Raw genomic sequence first — 19,845 nt, 5'->3', positions numbered from 1 at the left:
ATTCACCAGGGACAGAGTGGGGAGCAGAACAGGCAGATCGATGAAGTACACTGCTGAGGGGAGCAGTAGGCGGGTCAGGAGAGGTCTGCCACGCCAGCCATGTGGTCACCTTCGGGGCAGGCGGGGATCGAATTCATGCGGAATTTGCCCAAGCTTTTTAGTGCAGTGCTTTAACCCGCTGTGCCACCAGGGAGGGCCTAAGATGGTTCTTTAAGTTGAATGGAAAAAAGACAAAGACCATATATGACTTCACTAATTTGCAGAACATAGATAAACAAAGCAAATCAATAATGAACATACAAAACAAAGGCTTGGGCTCTGACAACATAATGATGATTACCAGAGGGAGAGGGTCTAATGGTCACTAATCAAGGGGGTATATTCATCTTTGAGGAATAGAAAAGACCTCACTGGATCAAATTTATATGTTTCAATATACAAAAGTTGGTAGTCAAAAGTTTTTAACATTATATAGTAGGAGAAAACAATCTTTAGCTTATGTTACAGGAGACAGGCCACCTGACACAAACCAAGGCCACCTTTATTACTACAAAGATGTAACTCACACTCATAGAGAACTTTTGTTCCTGAATAGTCTTGTCACTTTCCTTTTCTTAACAAAATCTTTGCTCTCCATTGGCTGTGCCCACTCCCTCACCCACCTAATTTATTTAGACAATTAAATTCAGTTCAGACCACTGCATCATGTATCTCCTAGCATTCCAATTTCTGTTTTAATATATTTAAGGTATCCCAGGTCATTATTTGACAGTTTTGATTTGTAGAGGAGGGTTATTCTCCACTCTCTCTTCACAACCAAATCCCGCTCTGCTTGAACATATTGGTTGAGAATAATTGATTTGCTTTGGATACTGGACCTAAGTGGGGAATCCCACTATCTAATTGTTTGTTTCTATTTCACATGACTATGTGGATAAAAGAACTGAGAATAAGCCTCTCTTTTGTCCTCTCTTCATCCTATGCATAGAGGTTGGTAATTAGGTTGGGCCAGGGTTTGAATGTATTAGTGAAGGGATCCCACTAGTGGTGGTGCTAATGATCATCATTCTACTAATTTATTTATTGGGCATTTGTTATTATCATCCCACTGTTGGAAGCATTTTTTAAATTGATAATTCTTACAGCTCTAGCATGCAGTGGATAGTTATCCCCATCTACAAAAATGGAGAAAAATGAGATAAGGAAAATTGAAGAGATTTGTTTAAGAAGTTGACATTGTTGATATTGAAACTAGCCTTCTTGCTTCACCTTCTTTCCTCCATAAATTGTAAAGAATTGGCTAGGTCTCAAAGTTTGCATTTGGGATGGAGAGAATAGAAATCTGTTAAGATTCCAAGTCTGAAGCACATGTTTAAACCCCACTTTCAGCACAATGGTATATTAAGAGTATGTGGTAGTTTTAGATTCTCATTTGCTGTATTCCATAAGGACAATACTTTCAGGAAGTTTATGCATAGAATTTGCAGTTGTATAGTTGACAAAAATAGTGATTTCCCATTTTTTTCTTGAATATCAACTTACCATTTTTCATAAATTATATTAATTACAACTTGATAGTATACAGCTACTTAAAGATAACTTTTTGTGGTTTCCATTTATTAATAACAACACAAAACATCCCTACTTTCCATATCTTTCAAAGATTTGAAAAACGAGTGTGTAGAGTAACCAAAGCAGACTCATTCTTATATTTTCCTGGACCATTGACCCTATAAAATATTAAAAAAGGACAGAAAAGACATTGCATTAAGGACTGTGTTTCCTCTAGTATAAGCCCAAGTTATGCTCACTACAGCACTTCAGAACAGACAATGAAAATGACACAAGAGGGCCTCCTTGGTTGCTCAGCAGGTTAAAGCACAGCACTAAGAAGCTAAAGACACTTAAGCATGAGTTCCATTCCTGGCCCTGGAGGTGATACACATGGTGTGGCAGACATCTCCTAACCCACTGCTGCTCCCCTCAGCAGTGTACTTCATTAGTCATCCTGTTCTGCTCCCCACTCTGTCTCTGTTGAATCCTCTCAACACCCCTGCACCTCTGTCCTTTACTCCAGCTCTGTATGCATAAATAAATCTTTAAAAAAGAAAATTACACAAGAAAACTATTTACACCAAATAGTTTTTGTGGAGACAGTTATACCCTAAAAGAATTACTAAGTTTGGTCTTACAAAATGTTTTTGAAGGTTAGAATTGAATATGTTCACATTATAATATTTATCAGATTTATTCCTTTTCAAGCCATAGGGTCTACTGGGGAAACAGACTGAGAAAATGGACAAATTGATGGAGATGTTTTGCCTAAAGAGTCCTTAAGGTTTAGGAGCTCAAATAATTCATTTCAGTGTTATTCTTAAAGTAAATGTGAATTATTCCTTGTTCTATTGAAATTGGAACCTGGGCTTGAACCTTGTTTCTTTCATTTGTTTTTAAAGATTTATTTATTTATTCATATAGAGCTGGGGTACAGGCCAGAGATGCGGAGGGTGAGAGGATTCACCAGAGACAGAGTGGGGAGCAGAACAGGCAGATCAACGAAGTACACTGCTGAGGGGAGCAGCGGGTGGGTCAGGAGAGGTCTGCCTCGCCATGTGGATCTCCTCCTGCGTAGGCGGGAATTGAACTCATGCGGAAGTGGCTTAAGCTTCTCAGTGCTGTGCTTTAACTCGCTGCGTCACCAGGGAGGGCCCAGTTTCTTTCTTTTTTTTTTTTAAGATTTATTTATTTATGCTTTCAGAACTGAAGGCACAGGATGATGTGTAGGGGTGGTGAAAGGATTCACAAAAGATAGAGTGGGGAGCAGAACAGGCAGATTGATAAAATACACTGCTGAGGGGAGCAGTGGGCAGGTCAGGAGAGGTCTGCTGCGCCATGTGAGTCACCTCCCTGGCTGGGGATCGCACTTGTACTACAGTGGCTTCCAAGAACTTCATAATGCAGTGCTTTATGTACCACCAGGGAGAGCCCTGAATCTTGTTTCTTATTGCCAATGCTTGAAAGAATTGTAGCTACTTTGCTGGCCAGCAGAAGTAGCATTGAAATTACTTCAAAAAAGAAAGCTGTGGGCCCTCCCTGGTGGCGCAGCGGGTTAAAGCACTGCACTAAGAAGCTTAAGCCAATTCCACATGAGTTCGATCCCTGCCTGCCCTGGAGGTGACCACATGGCGCGGCAGACCTCTCCTGACCTGCCTACCGCTCCCCTCAGTAGTGTACTTTGTCCATCTGCATGTTCTGCTCCCCAGTCTGTTCCTGTGAATCCTCTCACCCTCCGCATCTCTGGCCTGTACTCCAGTTCTGTATAAATAAATAAATAAATCTTAAAGAAAAAAAAAAAAGAAAGCTGTGACAAAAGATGAGATGAAATGTCTTCATGTAGCTTTGGAGATAGCTAGGGCTTCAGAAACTGACAGTATTAAAAAAAGGGCTAGTACAAGAAGTAATTCTTGGATTTTTCTGAATTAGCTCCTTGGTTGCTAAGTGGCATTATCTTGAAATCCAAGAAATATATTACAGGATAACTGGAAGGAATTTGGGAGGGCATATCTTCATTCAAAGTGGAAATGCCAGAACAGCAGGATCTATGAAGAACCTGCCCAGATCTAGAAAATGTATTATACATTTATTTGTCCCTTATTTACCCCTGTCTTGCTAGGCCACATAAAGGTATGTCTCATGTATTTGGAAATAATTTCTAAACTTGAATTGTCTCACATGAACCTGTAGTTGCTAATTTCTAAATGAGAAAAATGGTAACAACAGGTAATATATGTTTTATTAATGAACCATTTATGTATAACCTGTGTATATATTATCATACATTATCATGCACAGTGCCTTAGACTATTGGGATGATTTAATTTTAGGAGTAAGTGATGTGTAAGCATTAATGTTTTATATAATGGACAACAGAAATTCACCATTTCGAAAACATTGAAGATATATTTTCTCAGAAAAATAAAAAAATACAATATAATACAAGTGATTTCAGGATGTGTTGTAAAAGTTGACATTAGAATTAAAAAAAATTAATAAACAACTCAAAAGATAATTTGAATCAGGAAAAATAGCAATAGCCTATGTGCAAATTTTAAGCCCTAGAATATAGGATTGCACAAAAGTATTTTTTTCTTTGACAATTTATGCTTATAACCCAGAACAGTTGACAAGATATACATATTTAACACATATTTTTAATACATACTTGTTAATACATAGACATTCTGAATTGCTAGAACGCTTAAAAAGGATTGCATTCCTTTATTCGGCGGCATTTGAGATGATCTAATTAGAAGTTTTCTCTTTGGACTCAAACTTGGCAGTAAATATGGCTAAGGTTGACCAATTTCTGTCTCATATCAATTAAACCTTTCATGGGTTTTTACTCAAATGCAGTCATTAATGAGCAGCTGCTCAGGGCAATGATAATGATGATGATAATACATTGCCCTTACACCATCTCCCTTACCCATGGAAACTTAAAGAGATTTACCAACAGTAATTATCATAGCTCTTATGGGAGGTAGGAAGATATAATTAACATCATCTATTGATGAAGAGGGAAATAGAGAAATATTAAATAGCCAACCCATATATTCATACACACACACATACATAACACACACATGCCATACACATACATAACACACACACACATGCTCACATATCTACAAAATATGTAGTTATATATCATATATATATAAAGTATATATACATATGTGTATATATATATATAAATTCTAAACTGGGGAATCCAACAACATATTGAATAAATAATCAGGATAGCTAAATCAAATTGGGTGGGCTATATACATATATAGATATACATACAAACATATATACACATATGTACATATATGCATAATGGACAACAGAAATTTACTGTTTAGAAAACATTGAAGATACATTTTTCTAGAAGTATATGTGTATATGCATAAACACACACACACATATATATTAGAGAAAGAAAGTCATTTATCCTTTTTAAGTTTCAGCCTTCAAATTGATATGTTTACATTGATATGTTTTTATTTCAATGGGGTTGTTATTGTAATAGTAAATTCTGAAAAATACATTTCAGTATAAAATTACTTGTTTATGAGATCAACTGCCTGTATTATTATACAGCATATGATTATAAATATGTAGTAACTCATTAAAAGGTTGACTGTGGATTGTGGCATTTGTCTTTTTTTCCACCTCTCTCCAGTAAAGAGCTCAACAAATCATATAAATTTGCCAAAGGACATGCAAAAGCTTAGAGAAACTTAAAGTATTTGTTAAAAATTGCTGAAATAATAAGCTTAGTCCAAAATTCTAAACTGAGTCAAGTCTAGTCATTTTATTTGAAACTGAGGATTCCAGCTACATATTAAATAAATTATCAGAATAGCTGAATAATATTTGAGTGGGTTATAAACTAGTAGAATAAACTTCTTGTTTAATCCCACTGTTCTCTTTCTACAAGATCATAGAGGAAATACATGCCAAACAGCAGACCAGAAGAGTGACAGTCATTTATTCCCTTCCCCCTTAAGAGAGTACTATAATAGTTTCCCATAATAGAGAGTACTATCATTCAGATTTATAACTTCAGTTAAATGTAAGTTACAGTCTTAACTGTTATGGAAATATCATATTATCATTATTAATAACATATAGCCTGGAGAAAAATGTTCATGGCTGACTCTTTGGCTAATCTTGGTTCAGAGATAAGACCTGAAGGGTTACAATAGCTCTTTCATCTTCATGGTTTGCTCTTAACACCACCACTTGGGTGATCTAATCATAGGTTTCTAAACCTATTGTTGCATTTTTATCTTCTTCAATTTCTAATTAATTTATGGTTTAAATGCAAAGCAATTGTGTTTACTGACAGACCTATGATTAATGCAAGTCACAGAGCAATTAACTAGAGAGACAAAAAATATGCTTAATATCTTCAGGTGCTGGTTTTAAGCAGAATTAATAATACCTTTGAAATGTAGACCTTTCTGCACAGATCATTGACATGGTTGTCATAGAAACTGACTGTCTTGTCATTACTGCAGTCTCCAGACATCTGCTCCAGGTTCTAACTCTCATTGACATGTACATTCATTTGGTCAGATATGATATCTTATCTTTATCATCCAATGGTATCTTGAATCCCTTTAAATAATGAAACACCGATTAAAAATTAGTAACTGCAGAAGTGTCAGCATTTAGAGTTTCAGTTGATAACTAATGACAGCATCACTGAGGCATAATTGCAGTTGGATTTGATAGCCAATTCTAAATTACTTGCACTAATGGTATAAAGCCCTGGGATTCAAGAAGTATTAGCAATTTGTGGAAAATTCTTGGAATTCTTTCTAAGTGAAATTTCACTTAGATATATATATATTCATGATATGCTGAATATTGCTCTCAAAGAATTTGATATTGGGATAATCCATCATCAAATAAAAGTTACAGTTTGTATTAGGAAAATCTAATCACAGAGAATGTAGGAAAGATCTTCAGTTTCCCCATTATTCGTCTGTGTAAAGTTTTCAACTGTTTTAGGAATAGATGGCATTATATTTCACAGTAACATTTTGGGAAGAATAATACTGAATTTTGTGGCACTGTATTTAGCACTTTAGTAAGCTTAGTGTTCCTGTTCTCCTAACACTAATGCCAGTAGCTAATTCCCTGCACTGTCATTGTAGCAACTAAAAACAATCCACACTTCTTCCAAATATCCTCTATGTAATAGTAGAGAGAAGGAGAGGTTGTGAACCATCATCCATATTATCAAAAATGTCTTTTCTAGTTCTGTCATTTCTTTCTTTCTTTTTTTAATCAAGATTTAGATTCATATATCTTCAGCTTTATATTACTACAACACACCCATCATCAAAATAGTTCTTTGGGCCTCTGTCCCCTTTTGCACACTACTCCCCATTCCCAACTTTTCCAATGGTAGCATTGATTCTACTGTCATATTTCTAATTATTTTTCTAGTTCTATAAAATCTTAGTATGCAACCCTTGTTACATTTAATTTTATCAGGTATAAGTTTTGCATTAATTGAAGATTATAATGACCACTTTAAGCTGTTAAGAATACTGTAACAGCATCAGGAAAAGAACAAAAAGAAAATGAAGTCCCTTCTTAAAAACAACTCATGATGGGGAAAATCACTAGGATACTAATTGAATCCTTTAGTAACTGTTAAGGATTTGCATTGGTCTCTATGATAAAGTTGCAAGTAACATATGAGTAGATTATTTATTAGAAAGAATTATAAGATATATGAGTGGCAGTACTCAGTCTACTATATCAAACATATTCACAGCAGTTGTAGAAGGGTAAGGAAGAAATATCTTGTAATATTTTTATTGAATAAACTTGATGTAGTAGTTTTTTTTTTTAGAGAAATCTAGTGGAGATATGGATGCCACATATTTTCCTTCTTGAACATGTATACAATGAGGTATATGCATAGGATGCTAGAAATATATAAGACATAGAGACAGTTTAATGTCACTTTCAAAATCCTAGAGAGGAAATTACTGTTGAAGGATATTTAAAGCAATATCTTAGCTATTTACTTAAAATGGCTAAACGATTTCAGGAACTGTATTTGATTTGAAATATAGGCTTGAGAGTTGCCAGATTTCTGTGTAATTAACATACAACTTGTTTCTTAGGATGTGCCTAGAATTGATGCAGGAGCAGGTCACTTTGGAGATCAGAGTCCAGACTTGATAAATGACAGTTTGGCTAAGAACTTCCCTTCGCCACTGAGCACCAGTTAGGCATGACAGCAGAGAAGATATGGAAGATATGGAAGCTGACTAGTATAGAAAAAAGGTCTATTCTGTGTTGATGTTAAAGAATATCATTCCTGTCAGATGGCTTTGATTTTTCATTACAGTGTTCAGTACTTGGGACTAAGTGTAGAATTGTTAGAATAGAGTCAAATTTGAATAAGAGTATGTTATTACTACAAATAAGATAGAAATAAACATTAGTAGCAGTACAAGCTAAACAATTGGATGTTTTATTCAAATGATCTTTTAATTTTAGATTTCAGAAACAGACTAGTTGAGTGAGAACGTAATCCAGCTTGTGGATATCAGATGGGCAGATGGGATGGAACATGCATGAAATACTTGGAATTCTGGAAAACCAGAATATGAAAGTCTCAAAAATCAGATGACTTTCCAACTTGGTCATCACTGGGGATGATGGTAGATGTTAGAGTGGGAAAGAAGATAGTAAGGCAGGAGCCAAGTTCCACTGGCATCCTTACACAGCTGATGTGTAATCCATCCTTTCTGAGGTCTGAGTTCAGTGTGTTTTTATTGAGCTGCTATTCAGAGTTAACACTGGAAATCAATAAGTATTAAGTGTTACAACATCTCATTCTTTTTTTTTTTAAGATTTATTTATTTATGCATTACAGAACTGGGGTATAGGCCAGAGATGCAGAGGCAGTGAGAGGATTAACCAGAGACAGTGGGGAACAGAATAAGCCAACTATTGAAGTACACTGCTGAGGGGAGCAGCGGGAGGGTCAGGAGAGGTCTGCTGTGCCATGTAGATCACCTCTGGGGCAGGAGGGAATTGAACTCATGCTGAAGTGGCTTTAGCTTCTTAGTACTGTGCTTTAATGCACTGTACCACCAGGGAGGGCCTACAACATCTCATTCTTTTATACCACATTTGCCAAATCAAAATCAGAAAGTTTCTCTTTCATACTATTTACATTTGGTTTGGTGTACAGAGTCTTGAGTGAACCACAGCCCAGTTTTCTAGAAACCTGACATTGTTTGATTTTGACAGCTTTTCACCTTGGAAGCTGAATTCTATTCTTTCACTTAATTTCCTCATCTGTCTCTCTGTAAATATATCAGCTACTCAATATAATGTGTCTCCTTTGCCTCGTGCTACCCTAACACACAGTCTCTCTCTGTTAAATTTTATTTTTTTTCTCAAAAATTTATTTATTTATACATACAGAGCTGGGGTACAGGCCAGAGGTACAGGGGCAGTAAGAGGATTCACTGGAGACAGAGTCGGGAGCAGAACAGGCTGACTGCCAATGTACACTGCTGGAGGGAGCAGTGGGCAGGTCAGGAGAGGTCTGCTGCACTATGTGGGTCATCTCCAGGGCAGGGATCGAACTCATGTTGAAGTAGCTTTAGCTTCTTAGTGCTTTGATTTAACCTGCTGTGCCACGAAACAGGGCACAAATTTTAAATTTTTTAGTGACACCTGTCCAAATCAGCTTACATTCGCACATTTGAACATTTATTCAAACTTCCCAAGTAGACTATCATAATGATACTATGACATTCTCTTATTTTCAGTGACTGAGTTTGGACTATGCTTTATCCCAACCCCTCAAGTAGTAAAAAAATTGTGAGTAAATGTAAGATGCTTTAGACAGTTTGATTAATGTTTTTCTTAATGTTTTTCAAAGACCTAAGGCAATTAATATCTCACATTTATCAAGTTATTTTGTAGCTGAATTTTTTAGATAGTGTCATTATAATGAGAAAATACATGTCATTATAATGAGAAAATACAGGTTAGAAGGTATTTTACATAAATTTCTGATTTGGCAAATGGTGAGAAAGGAAAAATAGTACCCAAAATATTAAGTATACATAAACTTGGTAAAACTATAATAGGTAAATCACCTGATAAGTTCTTTGAAGATAATGTAACATTGTGTTTTTAAGTATTATCCAGTTTATATTAAAACATTTTTTCATCGCAATAAAATAGGAAGCAGGAGACATACTCAAAACTGTGCCTATAAACCAAAATCAAGCTTAAGAAATCAGAGTAATAATGTATTATACAGTGATAGTTTCAAAGAGGTTAGTAGAAAGTGTTGCTAAAAACTTGCAACATCTGTATCACATCACTAGAAAGTTTAGCTTGAGTAATGAAAATGGAAAGTGTGTTACTTGAACAGATGTTACACTCCATTTTTAGAGATGTACCCACTAACCTATGTGCATTTTTATCTTCACATGGCTATACTAATTCTTCTTGGGCATGGAGGAAATTCTTTTTGAAACTGTGCCCTAGATAGTGCTAGCATTGCAATGAAGTGGTTCTGCTGGAACTAACCAGCAGGATCTGCATCCAAATTCATGATGCATAAATTCTTGAAAGATTTTGGAATTTCATTAGAATATAATATTATATAGAATCAAAGTACAATTAATAGTAACAACCTTTAATCCTTATGAAGAACATTATATTACATAAAATAAAGCAACTTATTTTTGAAAGAACAATAACCCATTAATTTGACTCATTCATGTATACAGAAGTTTGTCTAGTTGTTTGTCTAGTTGTTTGTTTTCCCTCCCATTTTGTTTATTGAGTAAAAGGTGGTTACATAATGATATTTGTTTTAAGGAATATAGGCTCAAGCCTCTACAAATGTGTGTTTTCACACCTTGTCCACAGCCAGTGCCCTCATAATCCCCCACCAGCGCCTTTTTCCTTCCTTCCTCCCACCCTGCCCTCCTGATTACCTAAGTTTTGCAGTCAGATATCAAGGGCTTATCTGACCATTTGTTTTGCTTCTCTATATTCTCCCTATAAGTAAAACCATTCATTATTTGTCTTGCTCATTTGGACTCATTTCCCCTAGCATTAGCCTTTCTAGTTTCATCCATGTTGTTGCACATAACAAGAAATCATTCATCTTTTTGTGTGTAACCCATCTCCCCCAAACACGCATATTGACACACATTTTTCTGATCCACTCTTTATTTGGACACTTGAGTTGTTTCTACAATTTGACTATTGTGACTAAAGCTGCGATGGAAATAGGAGTTCACACAAATGTCACCTCCTATCATGTTCTTCTAAATCACTCCTGCCATCTGTTCTAAACTTAACTATCACTTTTGGCTAATCATGTTCACCCTGGCAGAGAAGAAGACTTCCCCCTGAAATATATATCTTATACTGTGTGTGTAATATATAAGCTTTTTTTTTTTGCATTTAGTTAATTTCTTCCTTGGTTTAAATAATAAGAAAGTAATCTTACATAAAGTGAAGGACACATTAAGTTTGAGGGAAAGGTATCTGTTAAAAATGAAACATGACAAAACATACAGTAGTAAGAAGCAAGGAGAATGCTATTTCCAGTGTTGTTATCCTTTCTGTGAATGAAAAACACAACACTTTCTAGCATTTGAGAGCTACTTTCTCACTTGAGACCTGTAAATTTGTGTAAAAAGGAAAGCATAATGAAATGTGGAAGCCAAAAATCAACATCTGAAATATCTTCCCCCCAAAGAGGGCCAAATGGGGACATGAGAATTTCTTTTGATATCTTTTTGGTAGGTGTTTTGAGAGAAAATAAGATTAAAATTGTTAAAGTTTCATTGTTTCTTGTAAAATCACCAGTAGTGAAAGAAGAGAATGAAAACTGTAAGAGTTATCTGAAGACCTTTATGAGGGAAGAGAGGACTAATAACAGATAATAAAGAGAATAAAAATAAAGATTTGTTGAGAGTAGAACTGGAAGTACCTCATTATTGTTTCCATGTTTAGATTTTGGGGGAGACAACAGAATCAAGCCATAAAAATAAGTTTGGTGTTGAGACAATAGTTTACTTTTTTAGTATCCTCTGGTTTAAGGAAATCATATGGAAAAGGAAATTTGTTTTACTAGAGCAACAAAGAGATACATATCCTATAAGGAGTCATTGCCTGCAGAAGAAAAGTATTGTCACAGTTTTTAGGTAACCAGATTATGCTCCATGAAGTTACTCTCATGCTAAGCCCTAACCCAGTTCCACTAATTCCCTTTGTTCTACATAAGGAGAATATTCCCTTCTTTAACCAATCAGCAAATGTCCAGTGGAAACTTCCTTGTTTCTGTTCACTATATTCTATTAAAATTTCTCCCTCCTTATAATTCTTTGAAGTACCTTTCTCTTTGTTAGAATGGACACTACTTGATTCATGAATTACTAAGAGCTTACTCAATTTCTAAACTGTCTGTGGAAAATTTTCTTTTAGTCTGCAGTTTCATGTATCTGGAATCCCATGCTCAGACTATCAGGAAACTTGAGTTGAATCTAGAGGGAAGGATTGAAACTAGGAATGGAGCACAAGTCAAACCTGTCTTGCCCAAATGACAGGCACTTCACTTCAAGTAACTTGCATTCCAGAGAACACACAAGAAAGACTAGAGAGTGGAAGAATGTCATGTTTAAAGAGGGGCTTACTGTTTTGAATCTCTGTTTCACAAGTAACTGTGACTTTGAGCAGGTTACATTATTTAGTTTGAGTTTTCTTAATTCTAAAATTAGTATATTAAAATATACTTCATAAAGCAGTTTTAAGACATAAATCACTCTTTGTATGTAAAATATAATTAGTCTGTTTACAGAGGAGTACATGATATACACTTCATGAAGTGTTTAATAAATTGTATGAGTGTAGGGTTGAAGAAGAAAATTGAATACTGTAGATTTCTTTAGATTCTTTAGTAGACCCTGTTTGCACTAATAAATTATGTTGAGTAACAAAAAACATATTTTTATAGTTTATTTTTAACATGGAAAAATACAATATAAATTTTGATGAATTTTTTTGATTATTGGTGTTTTTCACATATTCAAGGTAAGTAAAGTTGATTTTTCAAGTCCAAAAATGGCCAACACAATAGGTAAGTGTGTCTAATATATGGAACTGACTGAAAATCAGCAACACGAAACTATTTCTCAATTTCAAGTGAGTCATAAGTTGCCTTCTGTTTAGGATAGACAAACCATAAGTATAGCTAAATGTTTAAAAATGGTAAGCATCACTAAAGACTTTTTATATAGGAAGAAGAACAGTTGAGAAAAATCTTTGAATATTCTTGAAATTAACAAGGAATCTTGTAGTAATTTTTATGCAAAGTGTCATATTTTTATACAATTGTAATGACACACACGTAAATATTGAAAAACTATGTAATTTTTCCCTCTTTTCTCCCTTAATTTTTCATCAGTCTTTGTTTATATTCACTTTGTTAGATTTAAATCAGCACAGCTCTTATGGTAGCATTTAGTGCAACTTGCCCCCTATAGTTAACTCTCATTGAGCCATAGGCCCTAAAATCTCCATGTGACATCACATTAAACAAAAACTGATAACATATGATCACATTGTATAATGTATAGTTCAGGAAATTGAGACAAAAGGTGTAAAGTGACTTGCCTAAGTTCATATATCTAATTATATGATAATATAATGGCTGTTATTTAATCAGTAGTTGATATGAGCCAGGCTGAGAAAGCTAGGTACTATTTTCTTTCTTTCTTTCTTTTTTTTTTTAAAATTTATTTATTCATACAGAACTGGGGTACAGGCCAGAGATGCGGAAGGTGAGAGGATTCACCAGGGACAGAGTGGGGAGCAGAGCAGGCAGATTTACACTGCTGAGGAGAGCAGCAGGCAGGTCAGGAGAGGTCTGCCACGCCCTGTGGATCTCCTCCAGGGCAGGTGGGGATCAAACTCATGCGGAAGTGGCTTTAGCTTCTTTGTACAGTGCTTTAACCCACTGCACCACCGGGGAGGGCCCGGTAGGTACTATTTTTTTTTTTTTAAAGATTTATTTATTTGTGCGTACAGAACTGGGGTACAGGCCAGAGGCTCAGGGACAGCGAGAGGCTTCACCAGAGACAGAGTGGGGAACAGAACAGGCAGATCGACGAAGTACACTGCTGAGGGGAGCAGCGGGCGGGTCAGGAGAGGTCTGCCACACGGTAGGTACTATTTTTTAAGGATATTTTATTTATGTATACAAGAACTTGGGTATGAGCCAGAGGTGGGGGTGTGTGATAGGATTCACCAGAGACAGAGCAGGGAGGAGACACTGCTGAGGGGAGCAGAGGGCAGGACAGGACGGGTCTGCCATAACATGTGGGTCACCTCCCTTGCTGGGAATGGAACTCGTGTTGCAGTGGCTGTGAGTAGATTCATAGTGCTTTGTTTTAATCCCTTGTGACAGCAGGGAGGGGCCAAACTAGGCACTATTGATGTATTCACTTAGAAATATGGAAGATGAGCCAGACAGAGGACACAACATTTGTCTGGGTTCCCCAGATTAGTAAATACTTGAGCTGGGATTAAAACCAATCTTTATAGCTCACTCACAATTGCTTGTCACTCAAATCTCTTGGCTCTAAGGCCCCTGCAACTGATATAGCCCTACTCTACTTCCATTTTAAGCTCCTCAACCCCTATTCTTTTTTTTTGATCTAAACCTTTGTTCCCTAAGCACTACAGTCAAGAACAGGTGGAAAATTGTTGTGGAAAGAACAGGCAGCAGTATTCTTGTTTAGGCTTTTTTATGTCTATTTTTTCCTGCAGATTGGGATATTTTCTCAATTATGCATACTTATTCATTCTGCCAAAAAATTCTTTTAAGGCTGTTAACGCTGTAGTCAATTTTCTCAGTTTGATGTTCCCAGGGAACCTGCTGTGTCTTTTTTATTTTGTGCAAAAATAGGCATAGTAGGATCCACCAGCTGCTAAAGTCATCGGGTAGCTTAAAAACTTTCTATTTGTTTTCTCAATTGTTATATTTTTACAGTTTCAGACTTCAAACAGTATTTAATTTCTCCCTGCTTTATATTTTTCCTTGGAGAAAGGACACACTGGTATTTGTTTGTAGATGTTGGAATATTGCTCTTAAAGAGAATTATCCTTCAAATACTCACGACCCCTGAATTTCATATTTTGACCCAGCAAATTCACTTCTTAAAAGTACCTGAAAAGGGTCCTTCCTGGTGGCACAACCAATTAAAGGGCAGCACTGTGAAGCTGTCCACAGCCACTGCAGCATGAGTTCAATCCCCAGACAGGGAGATGACCCACATGGCTCAGCAGACCTCTCCTGTCTAGCCTGCTGCTCCTCTCAGTAGTGTACTTCCTCAATTTGCCAGTTCTGCTCCTCACTATTTCTCTGGTGAAGCCTCTCACCTCCCTCAACACACACCACTGGCCTGTACCCCAGTTCTGTATGCATAAGTGAATAAATCTTAAAAAAAAATACCGGAAGAGTTAATAAGGTAACAGTTTTTGTAAAAGAAAACAATGAGCCAAAATGTTCAATAAGAAGGCATTTGGTAAATGAATTATAATGTAGTCATAGGATGAAAATTATAATCATAGGGATACTATTGATATTTGTTAGTATACAGTTATTCATAATTGCTAGTTAAGCAAACATTTTATAAAAAAAATTTACAAAAACATTTAAATATTATAAGGAATGTGACTTGAATAAATTTTCTCCAAAGTTTCATTTTGCAAATGACTTTTATCTCGTCCCTCCTTTTGTCACTATTTGTATCTTTGCACCTAATCTGTTGACTTCTTGCCCACATATTTTCTGCATGCTGGGGAGTAAATAAAAGGAATTAGAAAAGATATGATCCATCCATGCTTTCTTGATGTTTGCCAATTACCAACAGATGCAGGTGTTCAACAAAAAATAGAAATATGAGGACTGGTAGAAAGGAAACAGAATGTTCTGTGAGGATATAATAGCAATCCTTGGAAGCCTAAACTCTATGGATAATGTTCACTCAGGTCTTCAAAAGGAAACTTTGCCTACTGGGAAGAAAAAGAAAATAATACGAATGTTCAAATTTGTAAATTTGAATAAATTAGGATTGATGGATTGGGTGTTTAGAAGTTTGTGGAATTCAAGATATATCTTCTTACTTTTCCAAAGCCTGCACTGATTTTTTTTTTAACTTCTCTAGCACTATTTGTTAGCCACCTCATTTGATATTCAGCAAATCCCGTATTTTCATGCATGGCATACCTCTCCTGTATCTCCCGCTGCTCCCATAAGCAGTATATTTCAGTAGATCTGTCTTTTCTGCTTCCCGCTCTGTCTTTGGTGAAGCCTTTCATCCCCCATATCTCTGGCCTGTACCCCAGCTCTTGTATGCATAAATAAATAAATCTTAAAAACACAAAATAAAGATAGCTACTTCTCATTACTCCTAACAGAAGTTAGTATGGAACCAAATAAATAATAAAAGCTAAATAAATGACTGTTGATCAAAAAGCCTCCATTTGAGGCTAGTTAAACTGATATATATTCTATACAAAGACAGCCTAAATAGATATGTGTGTGTATGTGTGTAATCATCCACTATGCTCAAAAACCACATGATTAAGGACATTTCTATATACATAGTATTCAATACCTCTAAGGAAAAGTCAATCTTCAGAAAACATGCTAAAGAGGGTAAGATGTGGTCTTTGGAATCAGACATGTTTATGTTTGAATTCTAGCTCCTGAATATCTAGCTTATGCATTAATTACAGTCAACATGGAGAAATGTAACAGACCTGAAATTTTTTTAGAAGGATTTAATAAGATAATCTTGGTAATTACCATAACTCATTCTTTACGTGATGGATAAAACTAATTCCCATGACCTTTATTGTAAAACCAAATAACATTTTTTCCATTAGATGATGCAATAGCCTCATAAAAAAATCTCCCTGTTTTCACCCTTATCCCAATAATATTTTATTCCTATTATGGACTAAATTGTGTTCACTATAATTTCATGTGGTGAAGTCCTTACCCTATAGTATCTCAGAATTTGACTGTATTTGGAGATAGGAACTTTAAAGAGGTAATTAATTTAAAGTGCAGCTATATGGGTGAGTCTTAATCTCACCTGATTGTCATTCTTATAAGAAAAGGACATTTGGGCATGGCAGGTAAAAGCATGTGAAGACAAAGGGAATAGACAGACCTTAGAAGAAACCTAGCCTGTATACACCTTGATCTTAGGCTTGTAGCTTCCAGAATTATGAAAAACAAATTGCTATGAGTTACCCAGTGATACTTTGTTTTGGCAGTTATGGTACGGTAATATAATTCTCTACTGAAATAAAGATGATGTTTTAAAACTTTAAAATATCAAAATTATATTTTAACCTTTCTAATATATAACACATATCTTAAAGTCTTCTAATGGAGTCTTATCACAAAGAAAAAGTGAGTCCGCAAGGCCACCAGTGAGTATAGCCTGATACTGGCCTACTTTTCTTGCCTCATTTCCATAACTGTTACAGGCACAAAGTTTCCAAATTAGTTCCCACCTTAGAAATTATTTCTGTTTTCTCAGCCTGAAAACTTTCAGATGTTTACATGTTCACTTTCTAATGTTAACACTGTTTCTGTTCAAATGACTACTTTTACCTAAAATGAATATTCTCCTATCACTTTCTACCCTCTGACTTTCTTTCCCTAGTATTATTTCTGAAAGACCTGTTGTAGTTAGCCTTAAATTATTTCTATATTTATGTATTTCCTTTTCCCACTATAATCTAAACTCCTTGAAAATAGGGACTCTATAATTCTATAATTCTAGAGCCCAGAAATCACATTGCAAAAAGTACATACACAATTTATTTATAGATTAATAAATATAATTATTAAAGAGTTTTCCTTCAATTACCATGAAAAGAATTACTGTTAGTGTATTATGTAGTGAGAATTAAAATAAAATATCTGCCTTCTATTATGATGAAAAAAATTTGAAGTGACAAATGAAGTAAAAAGTTAAAACATTAAAAAAAATCTTAAAATATTACCTAAATCTGTTGGTTTTGTTACATCCATCTTGTGGAATCAGATTGTAATCAAATAAATCATGAATAATTAATTATAATATTTGGACTATAAGAAAAATTTACAAATCATTTGGTTCAGCCATCATCTCTGTAGTCTTATATGAGTATAGACTTTGATTTTGACACTAGTTTGTGATTTAATAAGCCAATGAACTAGTACAAATCTTTTTATACTATTGAACTGTATTGCTTCATCTGTAAACTATGAATAATAATGTTGACCCTGCCTGTCACACAGGATTATAGCACAGTTACATTGTCCATAATGCATTTATTTTGTTACCTGAAAAAACAGTCTAATGATGAATGGCATTGTGGTCTCAGTAACAGTCCAACTGAAATCCCTGGATACTATGCCTAGCGTTATCATTGCTGTAATAAAGCCTTCAAACTAGTCCAAGAATTTAATCTAAAGGAGTGCCATAATTGAAGTTTTGTACTAATTAGATCTAAGAGTATTTTTAGCTAGTTAGATATAATGTACTGGTGACCATTTTCAGATAATTAGCATGGAAGGTATTTTGTATGGGGGAATTGCAAATTTGATATAAAGCCAGGCATTGAGAAAGTATCATTGAGGCAAGGCCTTTTGATATCTCTAGGGAGTAGTTAAAGCTGCTAGAGGATACCCTGACTCTCCCGATAGCTAGGTTGTTGTTATCCAGAGACTTGGAGTATAAAGTGTAGAGTCCCACCTAGAGATGGGACAGGGAAAGATATTAATGCAAATTACTTAACCTTGTTAAAATTTTTCTAGATTTCAGTGAACACCCAGTGTTTTATAGTTCTCTTGGCTTTGACTCTGCTAGAGCAATGCCTGTTCTTTACCTCTGCATTGAAAGGACTGTTTAACCTTTTAAACATATTCAGAGGGTTATCACATTATTAAAAAAGTAAATAGAATAAATTTCTTAGGATGAACTTTTCTGCAACTGTCTATTGCCTTTTGAAAAATATTTTATTTGGAGTCTATATAATTATTAAAGATTAAGGCTGAGTGGCCAAAATGGACAAAAATAGCATTGCCTGGGAATTACATCTTATTTACAAAACCACATATATGTACTTTTTTTCATCAGATTTGTTAAGTGTAAAAATAATCTTTTAAACACATTTAATATTGTGCAACAAAATGTGAAATTCTAGTATATGTATACAGTTTTAAATAATTTAATTTAGAATTTATAATTCAGGTAGATATTGTAAAGAAATAAAAATCTTCCACTTCTAGCTTGGGAACAAAACAGGGATATAGTGTTTTATTTAATATTTGTCTTCTGTGCTTTTAAGTTCATATTCAATCTTTAACTCACCTGTTCATATGCACATTTGAATATATGTCACAGTATATCATCTATGAATAATACAAATTAACAACCTCATGGATTTTGTTTTCAAAAGGATCTGAAATGTATTTCAGAATTCTAGTGATTCAGGGTTGATCAGAACTAGGAGTGGCTGTTAAGAATATGAAAGAGCATGTTACTTTCTTTGTGTTGATAGATTGGTTCTGTTTCATGACTGTGATAATGGTTACATGTTTGCTGAGTCAAGGCAAGATAGTGAGATTTATTTATTTTGCATCAGCAAATTTTATGTGCTAAGCCTCCACCATGTTTATTTTGAAACAGGGCATCAAAGCTGTGTCTATTCTGACTATATTTCATATATTGTCCTAGATAATTAATGCCACATTCTTGGTGATAACAAACATCAGTTCTACATCTATGCAAAAATATCTGTTTAGTCAGTCCCAAAGTTTTTGTTAACATTAGTTTCCTCTGAGACTTTAAATTTTCAAATAAGACTGTGTATCTCATCCTATACCAGCTATAATGAAGATTTGCTGTCTTTAACTTTTTAATTAACATATTTTCTCTTCTAATTCAGTCTCAAGAGTGGGATCCTAGATCAATGGCATCAGTGTTACTTGGGTTATGTTAAAAATGCAAATCTTGAGATCATAGTTCAAACCTTCTTTATCTCTGATCAAGTCCAGGAATCCATGCTTCATTAAGCCTTCCAGTTGACTTGATTCATGCTAAAGTTTGAGAACCATGATTGCAGTTTATTAAATAATTAAAGACAGGGCCCTCCCTGGTAGCACAGCAGGTTAAAGCACAGCTCTAAGAAGCTAAAGGCACTTCAGCATGAGCTTGA

Source organism: Condylura cristata, unplaced genomic scaffold, assembly GCF_000260355.1.
Source record: "Condylura cristata isolate star-nosed mole 26May11 unplaced genomic scaffold, ConCri1.0 scaffold00012, whole genome shotgun sequence".
NCBI lineage: Eukaryota > Metazoa > Chordata > Mammalia > Eulipotyphla > Talpidae > Condylura > Condylura cristata.
The sequence above is the reverse complement of the archived record's forward strand: the minus strand, read 5'-3'. Positions refer to the sequence as shown.